This window comes from Erythrolamprus reginae, chromosome 1 (genome assembly GCF_031021105.1).
Source record: "Erythrolamprus reginae isolate rEryReg1 chromosome 1, rEryReg1.hap1, whole genome shotgun sequence".
Taxonomy (NCBI): domain Eukaryota; kingdom Metazoa; phylum Chordata; class Lepidosauria; order Squamata; family Dipsadidae; genus Erythrolamprus; species Erythrolamprus reginae.
The window spans coordinates 125,715,599-125,735,980 of NC_091950.1; the positions used below are offsets into that span (position 1 = coordinate 125,715,599).

The window sequence follows — 20,382 nt, forward strand, 5'->3', positions numbered from 1 at the left end:
CACGTATTAGTTGCTTTTACATTGATTCCTATGGGAAAAAATTGCTTCTTCTTACAAACTTTTCCACTTAAGAACCTGGTCACAGAACAAATTAAGTTCGTAAGTAGAGGTACCACTGTAGTTTGATTACAACCTATCTCACATACAATTAATATTATTTTATTTTTGCTATGTAAAACCAATGCCACTGCATGCATTCAGAACGTAGGATATTCAGAAGATCATTCTTCTCAGATGCTTCTTGTTAGATATGAGAACTTTCTATAGAAACTTTTCTTGATTGTAAACTGTACATACATAAATTTCCCGAGATCTCCTTTCATGGGTTTGAAGAACCAAAACTAGATAGTTCTGTCATGAGTAATTCCTATCATAAATTTTCCTGTTCATAGTCAAAAGTTTAAAGTTTAACTTGGCAAACAGCAATAGCAGAGCCATTGTGCTGCCCACATGTATTTAGTATCTGTTCCAAAGCTCAGCAAGAAAATCAATGAAAAAAGGGTTAAACAGTATATTTCCCTTCTATTCCTGTATTGAAAGTCAGTCTCTTAAGAAAATGCCAGAATACACAAACATACACACATAAACACATACCCCTATCATCCATCCATCTGTCTGTCCATCCACCCATCCACCCACCCACCCACCCACCCACCCATCCACCCATCTATAAAATAAAACTTTTGCTCTTGTCAAGCAAAACAGAGACAGTATGTAACAATTTGAAATATATATTTTCTTTTCCACATATTCCATGTTTTCATTTTAATCTTATACTTTTCGTAGTTTGTATTAATTTTATTTGTTCTTATTGTAATCTCTAGAAATATACCTTGGATCCGATCCAATTTTATGATTCCTATATTCTTTCTAATTTCATATTTGATTTAGGAATAGTTATGTTGTGTAAAAGCTATATAATGCCCTTAGTTGTAATTCCTGGTTAAATCTTTCTCATCAGTTCTGACAATAAAAAGGCAATGTAATTGTTTCCGTAAATAATCCATGTCTAGTAAAGAATATTGCATTCTTTGCTGCTAAGTGCAATTTTACAAAGGGAATTTATTTTCACAATTATTTTCTACTATTTAATCTAGTTATATACTCTAATATGGGAAGTCCAGAGCATGATACCATGGTCTTTTGAGACTGAAGGATGCCAGTGCAATACTCTAATATATGAAAAAAGAAACAGAGAGCAAGATAGGTATGCAATTACCTCAGTGATGTATCTTGTAATTTCATGTACCCAGAATACCCACTCTATTTTATCTCTGATTTTTAAAATAATATTTTTCTATTTCTGTAAGGAATGAAAACTAGGCTCAGCTGACAAAGTGTAAGTGACATTCGGGAGATTATTCAGCTCAAATGTTTTTCTTGGAACTTACGCACAAAACATTTATGCCTTTGCCTCAACCTCCAATCGAAAGACGCAAGCATACAGAAGTTTATAAAACAAATGAGTAAACATTGCCTTGTTCCTGTGTAAATAACTGTTCTATGAGTGAGTGAACAGGGAGAGCAAACATGAGTTGGGCAATGAGTTGCAAGACAAAAAAGAGAGAGAACAGATTGCTAATTGTTTGCTGCAGCTTTCTGTTTGACTGCTAACTACTGCTTAGAAGTTCCTGAATGATTGAGCATGGCATTTCATTGGGGATGCTGCTCTTGATGACCTAAACACTGTGCGTTGTCCTCTAGGACACAGAACTACTAAGCAGAGACTGGAGTTTGGCAGGGCAGGTCTTTTTTTATTGGCCCTTTCCTTTTCTTTCATCCTTCTTTCAGTTCAAGCTAACCCTCATCCAAAGAGAAAGTTCTAAGACCGAACAGCCTAAGCAAGAAGGTCAGAATTAGAGCAGAATTAGGATTAGGTCATTCTCTGACACCACCCAGGCCAGTCCCTCCAGTTTTCTTGGCAAGGTTTTTCATATGTGGTTTGCCATTGTCTCCTTCTCGGGGCTGAAGGAAAGTGAATGGCCCAAGGTCGCCCAGCTGGCTTCATGCCAAAGCAGAATTAATAGCAGTCTTAAAATATCCAAAAGGTTATCAAATAGGAGAGATTAGATGACCTCGATATGGTCTTCCTAACTTTATGATTCTATAATATTCTGAACAAAGTTTATCACCATCAAAAATATAGCATTATGAAATCCAACTTAGTTGTGATTTTAACATACATTCCATTTTACTGTGTTAATATACTGGGCTCTTATAATAATCTGTGTAAAAACTATTAACATTTCATTGGAACTGTAGTCAATCACTTACTGAATATAAATCAGCAGTGTAAAATTCCTGCAAAATAACCACAATAATTCAGGGTCTATTTGGATGCAAACACATGTTGAATACGTAATGTGTTCTCTGTGGAGGACTCGAACAAGATGAAACTGGTACAATAGAAAGGCTACTATTGTGATAAGAAATGGTCCTACAGGTAATATGAATAGACCTGGTTATGGTTAGCCTCAAGAAAAGGTTACTGTTCTCTCAGTACATGAGATGGTGTCCCAAAGAAATATTACGTGGCTTCCTAGATTGCATGACAACTTGATGAGTTTCCATGAATGAGAACTTAAAAAACCTCCCCACCTCCATCCCAAAATTCATACAAACACAGTCAAATTTCTGTTACTAGAACTTTGGCTCTTGAGCCATGGGTTGGATATATTTTTAACTAATAGGTTCCTTAGACTTAAATAATTTGAAGACCTCAAGACACTAAAAGCAACAATTTCTTGTTCTGTAATCCAAAATAGAGGACAAGGAATGTTGATTTTCAGTTATAGTAAGCCAAATTCCAAGTGGAAGATGGGGGGGGGGGGGATTATAATGGTAAAACAATTTGCCAGTTGAATTAATTAATTAGTGAGATGAATGTATTCATGAAAAGCTTGGAAAACAACCAAAGAATTTGCTGAGGATGCATTATAAAGAATATTAGATTCGATTGACTAAAAGGCTCTTCCCAACCTTATGAATATATGATTATTTCTTCTCTAAAAATGTATCCTGAAAAAAGTCCCAGTTCAACTCTGGTGATATAAAACTAGTTTTGCATGACAAGTAGTGACTTTAGAGAGAAATCTGCCATTTATTTCAAAGGAAACATCAAATTGTTTCATTAAGATGCAGATGCGAACAGTGCATTTAATCTTATTTGCTCTACTGACTTGCATCTAGACACTCGCAGATGACAGTTCTACAAGAAATCAAAATAGCTGTCACTTTGACTAAAGGATTTTTTTAAAAGTCTAGTTGTTAGCAATACAATCCCTTTCCATAAGGCAATGTACTGCATATAAGTATTCGGAAATGCATTCCTCTTTAACGCAGTATGAAAATTTTCCTTTTCTTTCTCATTTCGTCCTAATGTAATTCTTTTGTCAAAAAATGAGAGGCCAGGCGAAATAACGCCTGGACGAAAATTGCCAATGGCGGGAAGCAACTCGGCTCTCCCCATCAGCTGTGGGGCGTTCCCCGCGTTAGCGCGGGAACGCCCCAGAGCAATCAGCGGCCGCTCGGGCATTCTGGGAAAGCCGAGGGGGCGGGGCGTGTGCCCTTTATCAGGGTTTGCTTGCCCCCCCGGCTTCTCTTGCCCCCCGAGCTCGCCGCAGAACGGACACCCACCCACCCTCCGCTCAATCCAGGATGTTTTTTATAGGTCGCCTGGTAGGGGCCGAGTAGGAATTTTTGCAATCTTTGGGCATTTGCTACGGATTGTTTTTCGCCTACTCCATCCTGGACGAGGGTAAGGATTTGTGGTTATGGGGTGCATCTGTATGTAAATAGGTTCTGATTCAGCAATTTGATGTTTATATTCTTGGTCACTATATGGCAGAAACGGGGCGGAAAGGGTATCAGTAGCAACTGTGTGTTCTCCTTTGGGCATCTTTTGTAAGATGATTGGCACCCCCATTGCACAACTCATGCTTCCTCCACGGACAGAGAGGTGTAAAGGGGGTGCCCTTGGGGCTCCCTACGTCATTTCCGTTTCCGGGTCATGCAAGGCGAGCCCTCCCACATGCTGGGCGTGGCTTACTGGTCGGGAGTAGGCGGAGCATGCCTCACCCTGACCAGGCATGGAGTAACGCCCATTTGAGTTGCCCAAGTATGTTGTGTTCAGGAAACTCCGCCCCATTTAGCGACCCCTGCAGGTCTTTCTATTAATATTTAATAAAGTGACCCATTTTACCCAGCTTGGTGTCCGAGTGTTCATTTCCCGTCCAAGGCAAGAATGTTTATCATATTGATTTTAGGGTACAAATAAATGCACCAATGTCTGAATCTATTATTATGTCATAAATTGTACATAGCTACACCACCATAACATACATGCTGAACAGGGGTGAGTTCTAGATCAGGTTTACTCAGGGTCACGCCATGCTCACGAGCGCCCACAATAATAAAAAAAATAGCTTCTACACAGGCGCAGAAACAAAATCCAATATGGTGCCCACGGAGACACCAACAGAATCGGCTATGTGACATCATCACCACAGTTTTAAAGAACCAGTTAGAATCAGTAGGAAACCACCTCTGATGCCGAAAAGTAGATTGTGAACATTTTAAAGACTCAGATGATCACACTACTGTAGAAACTAAGCTTAACATGAAATGGAGCTTGAACTAAATTCAAGGAATTTGTTTTGTGCTAGACAGAAAGTCCTCTATTCCAAAAAGGTCAAAAACCCTATTCATTTGTAGATCATTACATCTGCTGCCGGTAAAATTTGCAAAGCTTTCTATTTGTTATTTCTGATCATGTGTTTAAAGTGCTTTTATTTACTTAATTACAAATTAAACAAACAGCTAGCTAGACAGGCAATTATGAATTCTGCATAGCAGCAAATGGAATGAAGTTATTAAAATGCCAAGCCCCTAAGTTAAAGAAGTAAGAACAAAAAAAACAATAAAAGCTCAATTCAGATATTAGTATTGGTCCTCACAAAACCACGTGCATACTTCCAATTTTCAAATCAAGTAGTATCTGTAATGGAATTTTTAAAAACATTTTGTAAGTTAAATTCACAGATGTCAACAAGCGTTTACAATTTAAGACTGAGTTAAAAACCTCACCAAAGTGTTGACAAGAACTGATACAAGTCTGAAAAACTCCTGGACATAATAGCCCGATAACACAAGAGCTTCCAAAATTAGTATTCCTTATTAAGGCTTAGGAAACTGTTGGCTGACGTTCAACTACCATCAGTTCCACAAACAATCCAAAATACTCCTGATAAAATATTTGAAGTACTTATACTTCTTGGCTCCAACCTTCAAAAGCATATTGAAGGTCATTTCAGCCCACAAGAAAATAAAATATCCTGGGGGGAGGGAGGGAGTTGTCATTTATTGACCCTCATTTGGATCAATAACTCCATTGTTAAATGAAATGATTGTTAAGCAAATCACATGACCATACTGACTTACAATAGCAGTTCCTGCAGTCCCAGTTTTAAGTTGTTAAACAAATCACCTACAATTATTAAGTGAGACATCACATGACTTGTCACCTCCTGCCACCTCGTTGATTTCACTTGTCACAAGCTGCCTGGAAGGTCACTAATGGCTATGACATGACTGAAGGATGCTGTGATCACTGTAAACAGACAATGTCTGCCAAGTCTCCAAACAGTAATCACAGGGACACTGTAACAGTCATATGTGTGAGGACTGGCTGCAAATCAACTTTTTAAAGACTATTGCAACTTTGAACATCTGCTAAATGAATGGTTCTTACGTGAGGACTTACCTGTATATCAGAAAGTAACTAAAGGTATTTTTACAAGAATATCTTTAAAATATGCACAATATATGTATATATTCTAGATATATATGAACTTAGTCTGTATTGCTTTTATTTTGTATATGGAATGGAATGGAATAGAATAGAATAGAATAGAATAGAATTCTTTATTGGCCAAGTGGACACACAAGGATTTGTCTTCTGTGCATAAGTCTCAGTGTTCATACAAACAACAAAGTGATAGGTCACAGATCATAAACCATAGTTATAATCATTAATCATATGATACAAGCAGCAAGAGAAATCGTAAGATACCAATAGAAGAAAGTAGTGGGAAAGATGAGAAGATGATAAAAGAGAAGATGAGAAAGATGAGAAGGATAATAGCAATAAAGCTTACAATATGGACAAATACCTTTAGGTCTAGGACAGTGCTGTGGGAATTACCATATTTTTCAGAGTATAAGAAGCACCGGAGTATAAGACGCGCCTAGATTTTAGAGGTGGAAAACAAGCAAAAAGGAATTCTGAACCAAATGGTGTAGTGATATATTATTAAATAAAATGCCAATGTAGCAGAATACTTTTTTCAACCATGTATACTTTTTACAAACTTCAAATCTGACAGCTTTAAGACTAGTGGACTTCAACTCTCAGAATTCCGCCACCAGTCTTGCTACCTGAAGAATGGGAGTTGAAGTCCACAAGTCTTAAACTTGCCAAGTTTGAATACACTTGCACCCCTAACCCAGGGATTTTCAAACTTGACAGCTTTAAGACTAGTGGACTTCAACATTATTTCCTTTCCTAGGTGCCATGTTTTCCGCCCCTTCCATCCTTATTTTATTCTAGATTTCAATTTATGCTTCAAACTCCATTTTTGTAGTAGAGCCTACACTTAAGAGCAGCCATTTGTAGACAAATTGAAGATGCAATCATAAAACACTTTTTGAAGAACTCTGATTGGTTTTATATACATAAATTGGTAAATATAAAAACCAGAATGTATGATGAAATATAACCTAAATTGTTAACAGTGTTAATAAAATAAAAATTCATACAGGATAGTGATTAAATAAGCAACATTTGTAGAAACTAAAATATATATCCACAAAATGTTAACAAAGAATTACTCACTCCTTTAACTTAACTATAGTTCTTAATTCTATCCATTTAGACCATCTATTGATCTGTCTCCTCCATTTTTAAATATCTTATTCAATACAATGATATTTATAGTATTGGATTTATTGTACTGTATATTGTTCATGATTGTTGTTACCTGCCCCGAGTTTTCGGAGAGGGGCGGCATATAAATCCAATAAACTTGAAACTTATATATTATATGTATTCTTAATTTTGCAAACAGTATATAGAATCTTATATTTTTTATTTAATACAGATGAAGTAGTCTTTGTTTTTTTAGTTTCAAATTGTTCCAAAAGGTCAACATATCCAATCATCAGCAATATTGCTGCACAGACTCCTGGGTCTCGGGAGAAGGGAGGCATAGAAAATAAGTAAGTAAGTAAGTAAGTAAATAAATAAATAAATAATCAAAGTTGACATATCTGTGGCAACAATGAGTCCAGGTAGATTTTTGTTCTGCGGAATAATTTAATATCTGAACACGTCTTCCACTGTCCAGTAAGCTGTGCAAATCTCTTCTGGTTCTTAGATGTACCCAAGGAAACCACAGAATTAATATGAAGCAAAGTGATGTGGTCTAACCAGAGAGAGGGCAATTATTTTTTTTAAAAACTCTTAAAAGGAAGCACCATTTAAAGCTTTGCACAACCTCAGCATACACAAAAAATCTAAAATAGCTATAAGCAATAGATATTTTCTCTATTTCTTAGTCATTAACAATCAGCATATTTAATTACAGAACTCTAAGCCAAATAATTTATATACCATAGCGGGGAACTAAAATTATTTTATATACACAATTATTTTAATTATAGTTGGTTTACTGGTCCACTAAAGAAGAATACTGAAGAATTAGGATAGTAGGAATGTGGAAAATACCTTGAATTGAAAAGCTTTTCTGCACATTACAGGGAAGCTATATTTTATCTGCCATAGACAATAAACTAGAATAGATTATAGAGAGGACTACAAATTCTACAGTTTTAATATTGGCAATTTTATGTGGATAAGATTGTTAATATTTTTGAATAGGAACATGCAACATTTTTCAAATCTGAACTACTATGAATATAAAAGTTCTTTTTAGTGTGAAACTCAAAAATATTTTTTAGTGCAGCAGGCCAATACACTCTCAAAATAGTCAAATTACATTATTTTACACATTTTCTTTCAAATGTAATTTACATGCAGAACAGAGATCTCAAGATAGAAGAGAATAAATTATATTCCCTTTACAATGCTGCTGCTTTCCAGTCTGTAACTGTACCGTTTAATGAGCTTCCCACCACTACCTTGCATTATCATGAAGAACAGGATAGTTAAATGTGCATCTGAAGCAGGGGTGGGTTGCTACTGATGTGGTAGGTGACTGCACAATAATAGCAGCTGCCAGATTGCACAATTTGCATGCAACACTCTGGTGCCAATCCTATGGGACCGCCATATATTTTCTTCAATTTTTCGTATTTTTTGCTTCGTGCGCATGTGCAGAAACAAAATCTTGCGAGGGGATGCTTTCACGCATGACCCCACAGGAAATTTTGGCACATTTTTTTTTATTCCTGCACTTGCATAGAAGCAAAAACATGCTGGGGCGCATGTGCACGCAAGACAATCGAAGTGGACGGTAATAGCAATCCGCCCCTGATCTGCAGCTATATAAGGATTGCATATGTGAGTCTGAATGCACAGATTTGGCTATAGAAGATTTTCTGCCTATTTTCTAGGGCTAGGCAAAAAGTCAATGTGGATTCCAATGAATTTATTAAGTATACAATATTGGTACAGTCAATTAGATTAACCTTGCTGTATTTGCTTTCAGGCCATAGGAATGAAAAAGAAAAGAATGAAATGAAGGGTTATTTTTTAAGTCCCCCTGATTTTAAAGCATTGGAAATTTCCCTATAGCCTGGCTTTACTCTGCATTATCACGTTGGACATCATTCTATCTGACTGCATTTGGCTATGGAGCAACTGATCTTCCCTTCTCATATCCTATTCACTTTACATCCTTCTTTTTTAAATCCCACTGCTGACATGCCTTTTGGTTTTGCCTGCAATTCTTCGTGACTACAGAAGAGTGTTTAATCCAAAATCTCTCGACTGATAAATACAAGTCCTCTCCACACTCTTTCAAAGTAATCCGCATAACTCTCCGTCTGAGTATGTGAAAAACTGCTCAGTTAAGTCTTAGGTTTAGAGACTTACAGAAGTTTCTGTTAATGGCGGAAAATATTAATGTGTACAGAACATTGTCACATAAAAGGTGGTGATAAAAATGTCTGAGAGTAAGATAACAATATAGATATACATATATGCAATTACATTCCTTACTATATTTATTATCAATGACAAAGAGCAATAGACTTCAACCTAAATACCACTTCACAATGCTTTACAGCTCTCTCTAAACAGTTTACAGAGTAAGCATATTTTCCCCAACAATCTGGTTCCTCATTTTAGGACTGAGTCAACCTTGAGGCTGAGTCAACCTTGAGCTGGTTGAGACTTGACCTGTCAAATTGCAGGCAACTGGCAATCAGCAGTAGTAGCCTGCAGTACTGTATTCTAACCACTACGCCACTACAGCTCTATGTAAATGTAAATTCTAAAGAATAAGCTTTGTTTATCCTATATTTTAGTGCATTACCATTCATTATGTTGTCTACAGCAGGGGTCCACAACCTCTGAACAATGAGCTGTTTGCAACCGGGTTGAAGAAATGGTGGATGAGCATGTGTGCACATACCCACATGCATGATCAGGTGAGCACATGCACATTTGTATGAGCAGCAGAGCTGTGTGCACATCACTAGCACAAATGGATCCAAACGTAGGCTTGCCGGCTGCTCGCACAGAAAACCCCCCTCGCTGGTCTGTAAATTAGGAAAGGTTGAAGAATTCTGGTCTATAGGAGCTATGGTGGTGCAGTGGTTAAAGTGTGGCATTGCAGGTAAACTCTGGCTCAAGTTTGACTTAGCTTGGTAAAGCAAGAACCTAGGTTGTTGTGGGCAACATGCTGACATTGTAAATAACTCAGACCTGGGTTATCTACAGTACATTTAATTTCCACCTAATTAGAGCAGGACAAGCATTTAGGCTTTTAGGGTGCTTAGATATTACAGATACCTAGATGTGCTGGTTTGGGCTCATGTCATTTCTGTTGAACTGGTGTGGTTCATTTCCAATAACAATTTTTAGATAGGTCAGAGAAGCTAATAAAAACTAAAAGAGCTTCCAGTGAAATTGTTTTTTAATAACATGCAGCATTTGAAAAGTAAGCCTAGATCAATTTATGTAAACTGATCAGCTCTTCTCTGCTCATTTTATAGATTTAGTCATGCAATCTAAAAAAAATAAAAGCCCAATACAGGAATAAGGAATAGTTTTCAAGGTTAAAACATTTTGTACTTTCCATGTGGGCAGATTCAAGAAGTACAAATGACTTGACTTTAAAGGGAAAGTAAATTTTAAATATGAATGGAAAGAAATTACGGCTATATATTATTATGTGTAATTGTAGCGTGGAAGCAATGGATTAAGTATAATGATATTAAACTACATCTCTTCCTAAGGAAATTTTTTGACCAACTCCTTAACATCAAGGTTAATACTTGACTAACAATCAAGCAGTAAATAATACCCAATCAGAGAACTACCAACTTAGACACATATGCTAACAGTAAATAACAGCTTAATCAAGAAGCTACCAAACCACTCTCATCAACACTGACAAGGCAACTACTACCTTATAAACACAGAAGAAAGCCCAATATCTTCTAGCACTGATGATGTTATTTAATTGAGTGATAAAATGTAAGAAAACAACCAAGCTCAGGAAGCACCAAGGACCCCACAATTTTTAATATATTGCTCGTTTATGCAGCATTAGTATTATCAATTTTAAATAAATTATCTGATCTCATCACCAGTTTTATTTACAACATTTTTCCCCTGATGCACGTATTCCTTATTTTAAGGGGAGTCAAATTGTTCTTAGTTAGATATAAAATGTATTGATATGCTCAGTTTTAAAATTGGTATTTATTTCTGTCTATATTAATTGGTTATATTATCAATTTTAATTGCAATATGTAATGCTCTTTAACTGCAATTAAGATTTCTACTTTTTCTTTATACTGTATATGTAAATTAAATTCAAAATTGCTGAATAAATTGCAATGGTCATGGGTATAGCTAAGTTATGACTCATAGTCACTTTTATGATTTACAGTAGTGTAAAATGTTTTTATTTCAGTATGTCTATATCGACATACTGGAGAGCTTTCCAAGTCACTCATCTAATTTATTATTTGTATGTTCCATTTAATTATTAAGACATTTGTAAATCATTATGGCATCTTTTTCCATATCATTCTTGCAGTCTGGCATTTTAAAATCCATTTTAAAATCCACATTCTGATAAACCTCAATGTCTATTTCATTCTATAAAATCTGCTCCTTTTATGCAGCATCTGTTAAATCTTTTTCTATTATGGCAGACTATTTTAAGAATAGTTTCTGGGTTCCATTCCCAAATATTCTTGACTTCTTCTATAGTAAAGTAACATTGCTTCATTGCATTAATGGGCCACTTCTGCATTAATTGTAATCTGTACTTCTCTCTGATTCCTTCTAGTCAACCTTCAGAATCTCCGCTAATCACATGTTTATTTTCCAAACAACAATACCTTTCTAAAGGATTTCTTTTAATTAATTTAAAATTCTTCGTTATACATGAATAACAGGTTAAGAAATATTGTTTCATGTCCATTTAGCCCCTTAACCTTCTAAAATCCACATCTAGACCTTTTTTGCTATTTTTTTCTTTTAAATCCTTGAAATTTACAAGAAGCTTCACTCATCAAAGATAAAAGGAAATTCCCAGCATGGTAAAACTTGTTCCGAAGGCTATTAACCTCAGAACCATAAATTCCAAGACATTTTCTAAGGTGGTTAAGAAAGAAAGTAGGTAAACCCAGTGTACAATTGAAGGCACCAAACCACAAGTTTGGCAAGCTACTTTCCCCCACCCTTAGGTTCCAAAACCTGCTAGACAGTATTAATTTATAACCTCTTCATAGGGTGACTTTGCACGGAGTAAACTGTGGGTGACCCTAGTCCTCCCCTTGTTTTCAAGCAGCCAATCAATTTTCCTGGTCCTTCATCTACCACAGGCATCAGCTCTGCTCCTGTGGCGCCATCTTCAATGTATAATTGCTTTTCCAGAAGTTTCATTTAACTTCTTTTTGAATGATAGCACTGTATACTGTTTATATAATCCTGTTTGTTGCCATAAAAATGTAACAGAATTTTTAACACTTTCAACATGCAAGCAAAAATCAGCAATTGCCGCTGAGTTCAAAGATTACAATCTGGGCTCAGAAGACAGCTGGTTGGTTTTGTTTAATACTAGGATGGCAGGTTTTGCGAAGAGTAGGGCTCTAATAACAATACGAGGTCAAATAAACATTCTGGAAGAATCTTCTTGGGTTATCTAGTATACTGATGAAAATTACGCTACGTACTAATACCTACAAGACTGATAAACAGTCTGGTTTATAATAGCTAATTGAAAATGGGTATTGAATTTGATACAAAAACAGTCTGGCTTGAATATAAATGTTTGAATATGTTAATGATGACCAACTCAACAACTTTGAAAGAATCTCTCCTGTTAGTCACCCAGCACATTACTGCTGTTCCATAAAAACATGAATGTTATATGGTAATTGCTTATTTCAGTTCCAATATGAAGTGAGATTCATCATCAGAACTTGACATTTTTGAGATGATATAGAAAGCTGGCAGGTTTAATTCGGGTCTCATGCAGGTTGGAGCTGTCACTATTTAACAATCCACATTTCTCCAAGTGTACTGCTATGGCAAATTAATTTGGAACTTATGGCAGAAGCACCATCAATTTTTTTTACAACTAACTACCGTATTTTCCGGCGTATAAGATGACTGGGCGTATAAGACGACCCCCTAACTTTTCCAGTTAAAATATAGAATTTGAGATATACCCGCCGTATAAGACTACCCCTCTTCTGTACATCATAGACCTGACTGAGTCTAGGTCTATGATGTACTTGCATTGAGAAAAAAATCATTTCTGAACATGATAACACAATATTTTAATTACTAATGATGAAGATCTTATTGTTAAAATTATGAATGAATTATTTAGAGAGAGAGAGCCAAGTGGGAGCACTCTTCTGTCTATCTCTCCATATGTCTCTGTCTATCTGTCTTGTCTGCCTCTCATATTTCTCCTCACCACAATTAAGTTTATTATTATAACTCATCATAATTTGTCAACACAAAAAGGTGAACCTGGCTATTTTTCTTTCTCCTACCATCTATTCTGCAGGTATCTTTCAGTCTAACATGCAGCATGCTGACACCTATATGAGAATCTATTATGGAATGAGAATCTGTATGTGATATCATGATATGGCAATCCAAACAGCCCATCCATTTTTCCTCTTTCCGCACTTTCTGTCTTTATCCTCTTGCAATGTCACTTAAACAGATTTTAACTTGTCGGGTTTAATTAGTGACCCTGCCAATTTTCAGTACTGTGCGGTGTGCTATGATACAGAGCAGGGTGAATAATCTGACCTCAGCTTTTAAAGTTATTTTAAAATGTTGCCTAAGAAATATGGAAAGATGATTCTTTTTGGAGGAAAAGTACATTTTCAATGGTTAAACATAAGAACAAATACAAATAGGCAGAAATAAATGCATCCAGTTTAACATTCAATTTTGCAACCACTAATAATGTTGGTCAAGTAGGTACAAAAATACCTGGGGAAATTATCAAAGTCTGGGAAATGGGTCCCTTGTCAGTTAAAAGGAGTGCTGATTTACCACCTGCTAGAGCAGTGATTTTCAACCTTTTTTGAGCCGCGGCACATTTTTTACATTTACAAAATCCTGGGGCACACCACCAACCAAAATTACACAAATCTAATAAATAAATAAATAAATAAATACATACATACATACATACATACATACACACACACACACACACACACACACACACACACACATAAATAAACCCCTCATATATACAATCCCATGTAACATCCCCTTATAAATACAGTCAATCATCAATCATCCCTCCTCAAATTTATACCACTGTCTCATTTCTGGGTTCTTCTCCTGTCTTTCCCCCTTTTCTCTCTCATGTTTCTCATTTCTCTCTCTTCCTCCCTTTTTCCCTCATTCCTTCTCCCTCTCACTTCTCCTCTTTTTCCATCCCTGTCTCTCTCCCCCCCTTACGTGTGTGTGTGTGTGTGTGTGTGTGTGTGTGTGTGTGTATATACACACTCGAACCATTTCCAAAACCAGTTGAGGGCTGGGGTTTTTTTCTCTTTTATTCTTTTCAAACACAGGTGTGGGCTGGGGGGGGGTGTTTCTTATTATTTGGGTGCTTTTTACCATATGCTTCAAGAATCACCTCTCTCCCTCTCTCTTGTTCTCTCTCTCTCTCTTGTTCTCTCTTATTTTCTTTCTGAGGCTCCTCCCACAACGGTGGCTACAGCGGCGCTGGCGATCCGGCCGCTAGCCGCTCCGAGCACTGTGGGAACGCCCACCCCTCTCACAGTCCGGTCCCGGGCTGACAGTAAAGGGGCTGCTTCCCATCCTCCTTCTCAGAAGGTTTCCTTCTGAGCAAGCTGGCAGGAGGATGGGAAGCAGCCCCTTTACTGTCAGCCTGGGACCGGACTGTGAGAGGGGTGGCCGTTCCCACACCGCTCGGAGCGGCTAGCGGCCGCATCGCCAGTGCCGTTGCAGCCACCGCTAATGTAAAGGGGCTGCTTCCCGGCGGCAGGAACTGCGGGGGGTAGCCGGCGTATGCTCCGGCTAACGAGCCCTTGCCGCAGCTATCCGCCGCTTCTTTCTTCTCCGCCTCGCCTCCGCTACTCCCACCGCCGCCTTTGCTCTCCCCGCCGGGCAAGAGACAAAGGCGGCGGCGGGAGTAGCGGAGGCAAGGTGGAGAAGAAAGAAGCGGCGGATAGCTGCGGCAAGGGCTCGTTACGCCGGCTACCCCCCGCAGTTCCTGCCACCGGGAGTGGTTGGCGCTCGCCCGACGCCTTGTTTTTTAATTTCCCCCTTTGGTTTCTCTTCACAGGCGGGAGTTCGGGAGGCAAGGGAGCGCTCGAGGAGACAGCGTCTTGCGGCATCGCCTCCCGTCGGGTTTACGACGAAGGGACGCTCAGCAACTTCTTTTTCCTTTCGGCGCCATAGCCACCCGCAGTCCCCGGAGCCGGCGGGTTGAGGCAAAGGGCTGCGTTTCCCTTCCCTCCCTCCCTCCTGCCCCCGTCCTGAATGGAAGCCCCGCTCGGCCAAGCAGCCCGGGATCTCCGCCGCTTGCAAACCGGGCGGGCGGAGCGGACCCGCGCTCACTTTCGGCTCCGGGGACTGCGGATGGCTATGGCGCCGAAAGGAAAAAGAAGTTGCTGAGTGATGCCGCAAGACGCTGTCTCCTCGAGCGCTCCCTTGCCTCCCGAACTCCCGCCTGTGAAGAGAAACCAAAGGGGGAAATAAAAAAACAAGGCGTCGGGCGAGCGCCAACCGATTCCGGAGCTCCCTCACCGGCTTCATCAACGCGCTGCTGTTGCTGCTGTCGCTGCCGCCTGAGGCGGCGGCACTCGAATCTGGCGTGGTGGAAAATCTTTGCCTGCCTCCAGATTTTCCACCATGCCAGATTCGAGTGCCGCCGCCTCAGGCGGCAGCGACAGCAGCAACAGCAGCGCTTTTTCCTTTCGGCGCCATAGCCACCCGCAGTCCCCGGAGCCGAAAGTGAGCGCGGGTCCGCTCCCCCCCCTCAATCCCGCTCCCGGCCTCCTCCCGCCCGCGGCTGTGGAATGGGCGCAGTATCCGGCCTATAAGACGACCCCCCACTTTGGAAAAGATTTTCAGGGGTTAAAAAGTCGTCTTATACGCCGGAAAATACGGTACTATTGTTACAAACACAGAACTTTCATTTCCATGGAATGACACAGGGCAGCTATTCTTCTCAATGCCTTTCTAATCTCTGTCCCTTCTATAAAGTCAAGGAAAGTGATAAACACGTAATTACCTTTTTCGACACGTTTGCATCTAGGAACAGTTTGTTCCTGCTTTTCAGTGTTCCTCAAATGACAGAGACATTTTCTAAATAAGGTATTCAAAGATTCAACCATGAATGCAGCAGAAGTCTGCAGCAGAATATTGTACTGCAAACTAGGGCATGCAAAACCTTTGCTAGACCAATTCTCAAATACAGCTCATCTGCCTGGAATCCGCACTGCATATCGGACATTAACCCAATAGAGCAAGTACTCCTTTGCTTGCAGTAAAATACCCTATGCCACCAGGCTTGACATTTTAGGCGTGGACAACCTAGAACTACGTCACCTATGGTCCGACCTAAATGTAGCACCCAAAATTAAGACTACACTGTACTCTTAATTACTACTTCAGCTTCAACTGCAATAATACATGAGCATACAATAGATACAAACTCAAGGTAAACCGTTCCAAACTCAATTACAGAGAATACGACTTTAGTAACAGAGTGGTCAATGCCTGGGATGCACTACCTGATCCTGTTGTTACATCCCTAAAACCCCATAACTTTAACCTTAGACTGTCTACTGTTGGCTTCACCCCATTTCTAAGAGGTCTGTAAGGGGCATGCATAAGCACACCAGCGTCCCTACCATCCCTGTCCTGCTGTCTCCATTTTTGTACCCATTTACTATGTTCATATTTATGTTTATACTGTACCTGTTATCTTGTACATATTTGATAAAATAAAATAAAATAAAATCTGCAGCTTATAAGCCTAGTGACCTTTGGGAGCAGCAGATGAAATAACAGGTAGCAAAAGAAGTTGACATGTTACCTCCTTTCCTTCCACAAAAATCATTTTCTTTTCTCCAGTTAGCATGTCTCTTATTGGCCAGACTGACATTCTCAAGGCTGTCATCACTTCCCTCTCTCTTCAACTTTCTCTGCTCCCTTTCTTTCCATTAATTTAGAAACATCACACTAGTACTAAGATACTGATAGGCCAAGCAATTTGAACTGTGCTATCATAATGCCACTTCCTATACAAAGGTTATCTTGCTACTGTTTTCCTTCATGCAAGATTCCTTCTACAAACATTTTTTTTCTTCTAAATGTTATCTTTTCTCTGTAAGGACACTCCATCACAGTGGAAAGCTACCTGCCAACAAAAGAATGTTACTGGTGAGCAATGTAGGTTTTTTTTAAATGCTGCTAGGAAACATGTTATATGAAAAACAATATTCAGAAATTCAGGATTTTGTTGTTAGTTGCAAAGTCATGTCCAACCAATTGCGACCCCATAGACAATATTCTCCAGGCCTTCCTGTCCTTTACCATCCTCTGGAGTCCATTTAATCTCACATGTACCGCTTCAGTGACTTCATCCAGCCACCTCATTCTCTGTCATCCTCTTCTTCTTTTGCCCTTCTTTTCCCATCATTATGCTCTTCTCCAGTGAGTCCATGAACTAAAAAAACAGGGATCTAGAATACTATTTTTTGGTAACTGAAGTTTATTTATTTTAATAGATCTGCTGCTTAGAATTATCAGTGATCAAAACTACCCAAAACTGTATACTATTCTGCTAGTATTTTTCTTTATTAAGTGGGCAATCATGCATAAAAGTGATAAACATATTGTTCTAAAAATATACAGTATAAAACTGTAATGACAAAATTGAAGAAAAGTGCTGACATTGTGAAAATATGAGAGCCCTGGCCTAGGATATCTATTTCCCCCTACCTGTGTTGAGAAAAAAATAGGTTCTGAAAATTATATGTTTCCTGTCCACGGAATTCTTCCTAATATTCTCAAGATGAAGAGAAATTCTCGAGCTAAAGGGTAGAGCTTCTGCTTTGCAAAATATAAGACCTAGGTCTAACCTCTGTCATTCCAGGTATAGATTAACAAGACAGAACAGAGTTAGTGCAGCTTCTTTGTGCCATAACATACAGTAATCAAAACATTATGACCCAAGATTGAGATGTAATGTATTTGTTTGTTGCATTTATATTCCAAAATTTGGAATATAAGTGGTACACAAGAATATTGCCCTTCACTTTATCTCCCAAAAACTCTTTTGGATAGGTTAGGCTGAAAGATAATGACTGGTACAATATCACACAGTGATCTCCTTCTTCATCATTCAGTAAAGCTCTGAATTTAGAAATTCTTATAGAATTATCTCAATATAATTCCAATTGTTACAGGTACTGATTATATTACACTTTCTGCTACCCACATCAGTTTGAGCAGATAATGTGAGATCTAATGTAGAAAGCAGCTAATCAGATAAGAGTATGCCAATAAGACCTCCAAACCTGAATCTCGTCCATTATAGCAGAGATTAAAGGTGCTATGCCTTGATCTACACTCAACAAACCCAGCTGGATTAGAATGGTAAATATATTACTGAGAAAATAAATCCTTAGTATTCAAGATGCCATTGATGAGGTGCAGGCTCAAAACAAAATGTATAACCTTGTTAAAGCCTCTTAAATGTATTAAATTATTAAAACACAAATACTCAATTTAGTAACAAAGCAGCAGATATTGCAACTAATGCTTCTCTGCAGAATGGGATGGGGATTCATTTTATTGTTTTGTGCCATAATGTTTTGTGCTCTTCAAGAGATTCACAATTTGAAACTTGAGTTCTAGACCGGCCTTAGGCATGGAAGCCAAATGGATGACTTTGGGCTAGTTACTCACCCATAGTCCTAGGAAAGAAACACTGGCAAACTGCCCACAGACACAAAGGCAAAAAATGAAAGAAAATTGTGTGAGCATAAGTTAATTTTAAGGAGCCCTATGTGATTTTTGGTATCTGTGTCTGGATCAGTAGGTGATTCTACTTACCTTTACTACTGATTCGAGAGCAGGAGAGTGCGGGTGTGCGCAAGTACTTCTGTGCTAGCACAGAACATTTTTTGATGAAGTCCGGGTAGGAGGAGTCTCCCACCGCCACTGCTGCCGGTTTGCTGTATTGGGTAGAACCGGGAACAACCCACCATTGGTCTGGATCTACACATGTGATTTCAGAAGATTTCCAATTAAAGTCCTACCAGATCCTACTGAATAAATGAATGGTTTCTCTTAAGAGTGTTTCATTTCTTTTTCATTCTTCCAGAAGTAGGTTTTTCCATCCTTTCTAACTTCAGTTTGCAATACAACTGATTTAATGTTTTATAAATTTACTACTGGGATTTTTCTTATTAGATAGTTCTTATCTGGCCCACATACAGTGTTTAGTTCTACATAAATTCGTATTTTGGGGAAATATTCTGTCTACAGTGTCTTTCCTGTCTCCCCCCTTCCCCTTTATTATAATGCGGCTGCATGAATAGAGTTTGTGAAGCACACATAATGATCTTATTTTGTCTCATACAAGATCTATTCTTCAATTTATGCACAAACTATGTTAATTGCAATAGATTCAGAATTTACAGCATCCATGAGGTGTAAAGTAGTAATTCAACACACTGAGGTCAAGTAAGGTAAAATAGGGAGCTAACTAAAAACAACAGTATACATTCAAGTTTTTAGTGCTCAACACTCACAGCAGTCTATTCCAACCCACATCTTGCTCCATAAAGACAACATTGTTAAATCCTGAGAGTTCATTTATTAAATGCACCAAATGAAAAATGTAAATATTTTTCTGTCCAAAGAAATGTAATTTTTCACCATCTCTTTTTAATATACTTGGCAATAAAATCTTTATTAGCTGTACACTTTTTCTTTATCACCATATTTAAAAAAAACTATGGTAGCCTCTGAATTAAGAAAAAAAGGTTTGTTTTAAAAACTAAGAGGCACTTATGGTTTAAAGAAAACTTGCTGGCTTATTGGCAGACTATTCTATATTATCAAAGCAAGGATTTGGATATCTCAAAATAGTGCAGCCCTGGCATGCCTCACTTTTATAACAAAAATCTTAACTCTGGGAATATTGTCTTTCTTGCCCAAATGCCATATGCTGTATTTCGGTGTGTTATAATGTTCTAGTCCTCTGCAATGGTAAGTCACAAGACCCAGGGTGGGTTCCAGATTTTTCTACTGCCGGTTCGCTCAGGGATGCACCACGTGGGCGTGCCACGCATGCACAGGACTAAAAAAACCACTTCTGCACATGGGCAGAAGCAAAAAACAAGATGGTGGTGCTTATGGTGCTGCCAAGAGAACTGGCTCAGGGGCATGGCAAGCCTGGGTTGCTACTGGTTCCAATAATATTAAAACCCACCTGTGTCGTCAGGCATGGGGGAACTGAGATATTCTTTTCCCCAGGCCTATACAATTTATACATTGTATGTTTGTGTGTGTGTGTGTTTGGTTTTTAATAAGTTTTTTTTAGTTATTTTAAATATTAGATTTGTTATATGCTGTTTTTATTGTTGTTGTTAGCCGCCCCGAGT

The 20,382-nt window shown here is 38.4% G+C and overlaps 1 protein-coding gene across 12 annotated transcripts in view; it reads right to left on the reverse strand.

Moving 5' to 3' along the window:
- The window catches only part of PLEKHA7 (pleckstrin homology domain containing A7), a 139,888-nt gene that overhangs the window by 104,815 nt on the left and 14,691 nt on the right, over positions 1–20,382 (reverse strand). The window lies entirely within an intron of this gene.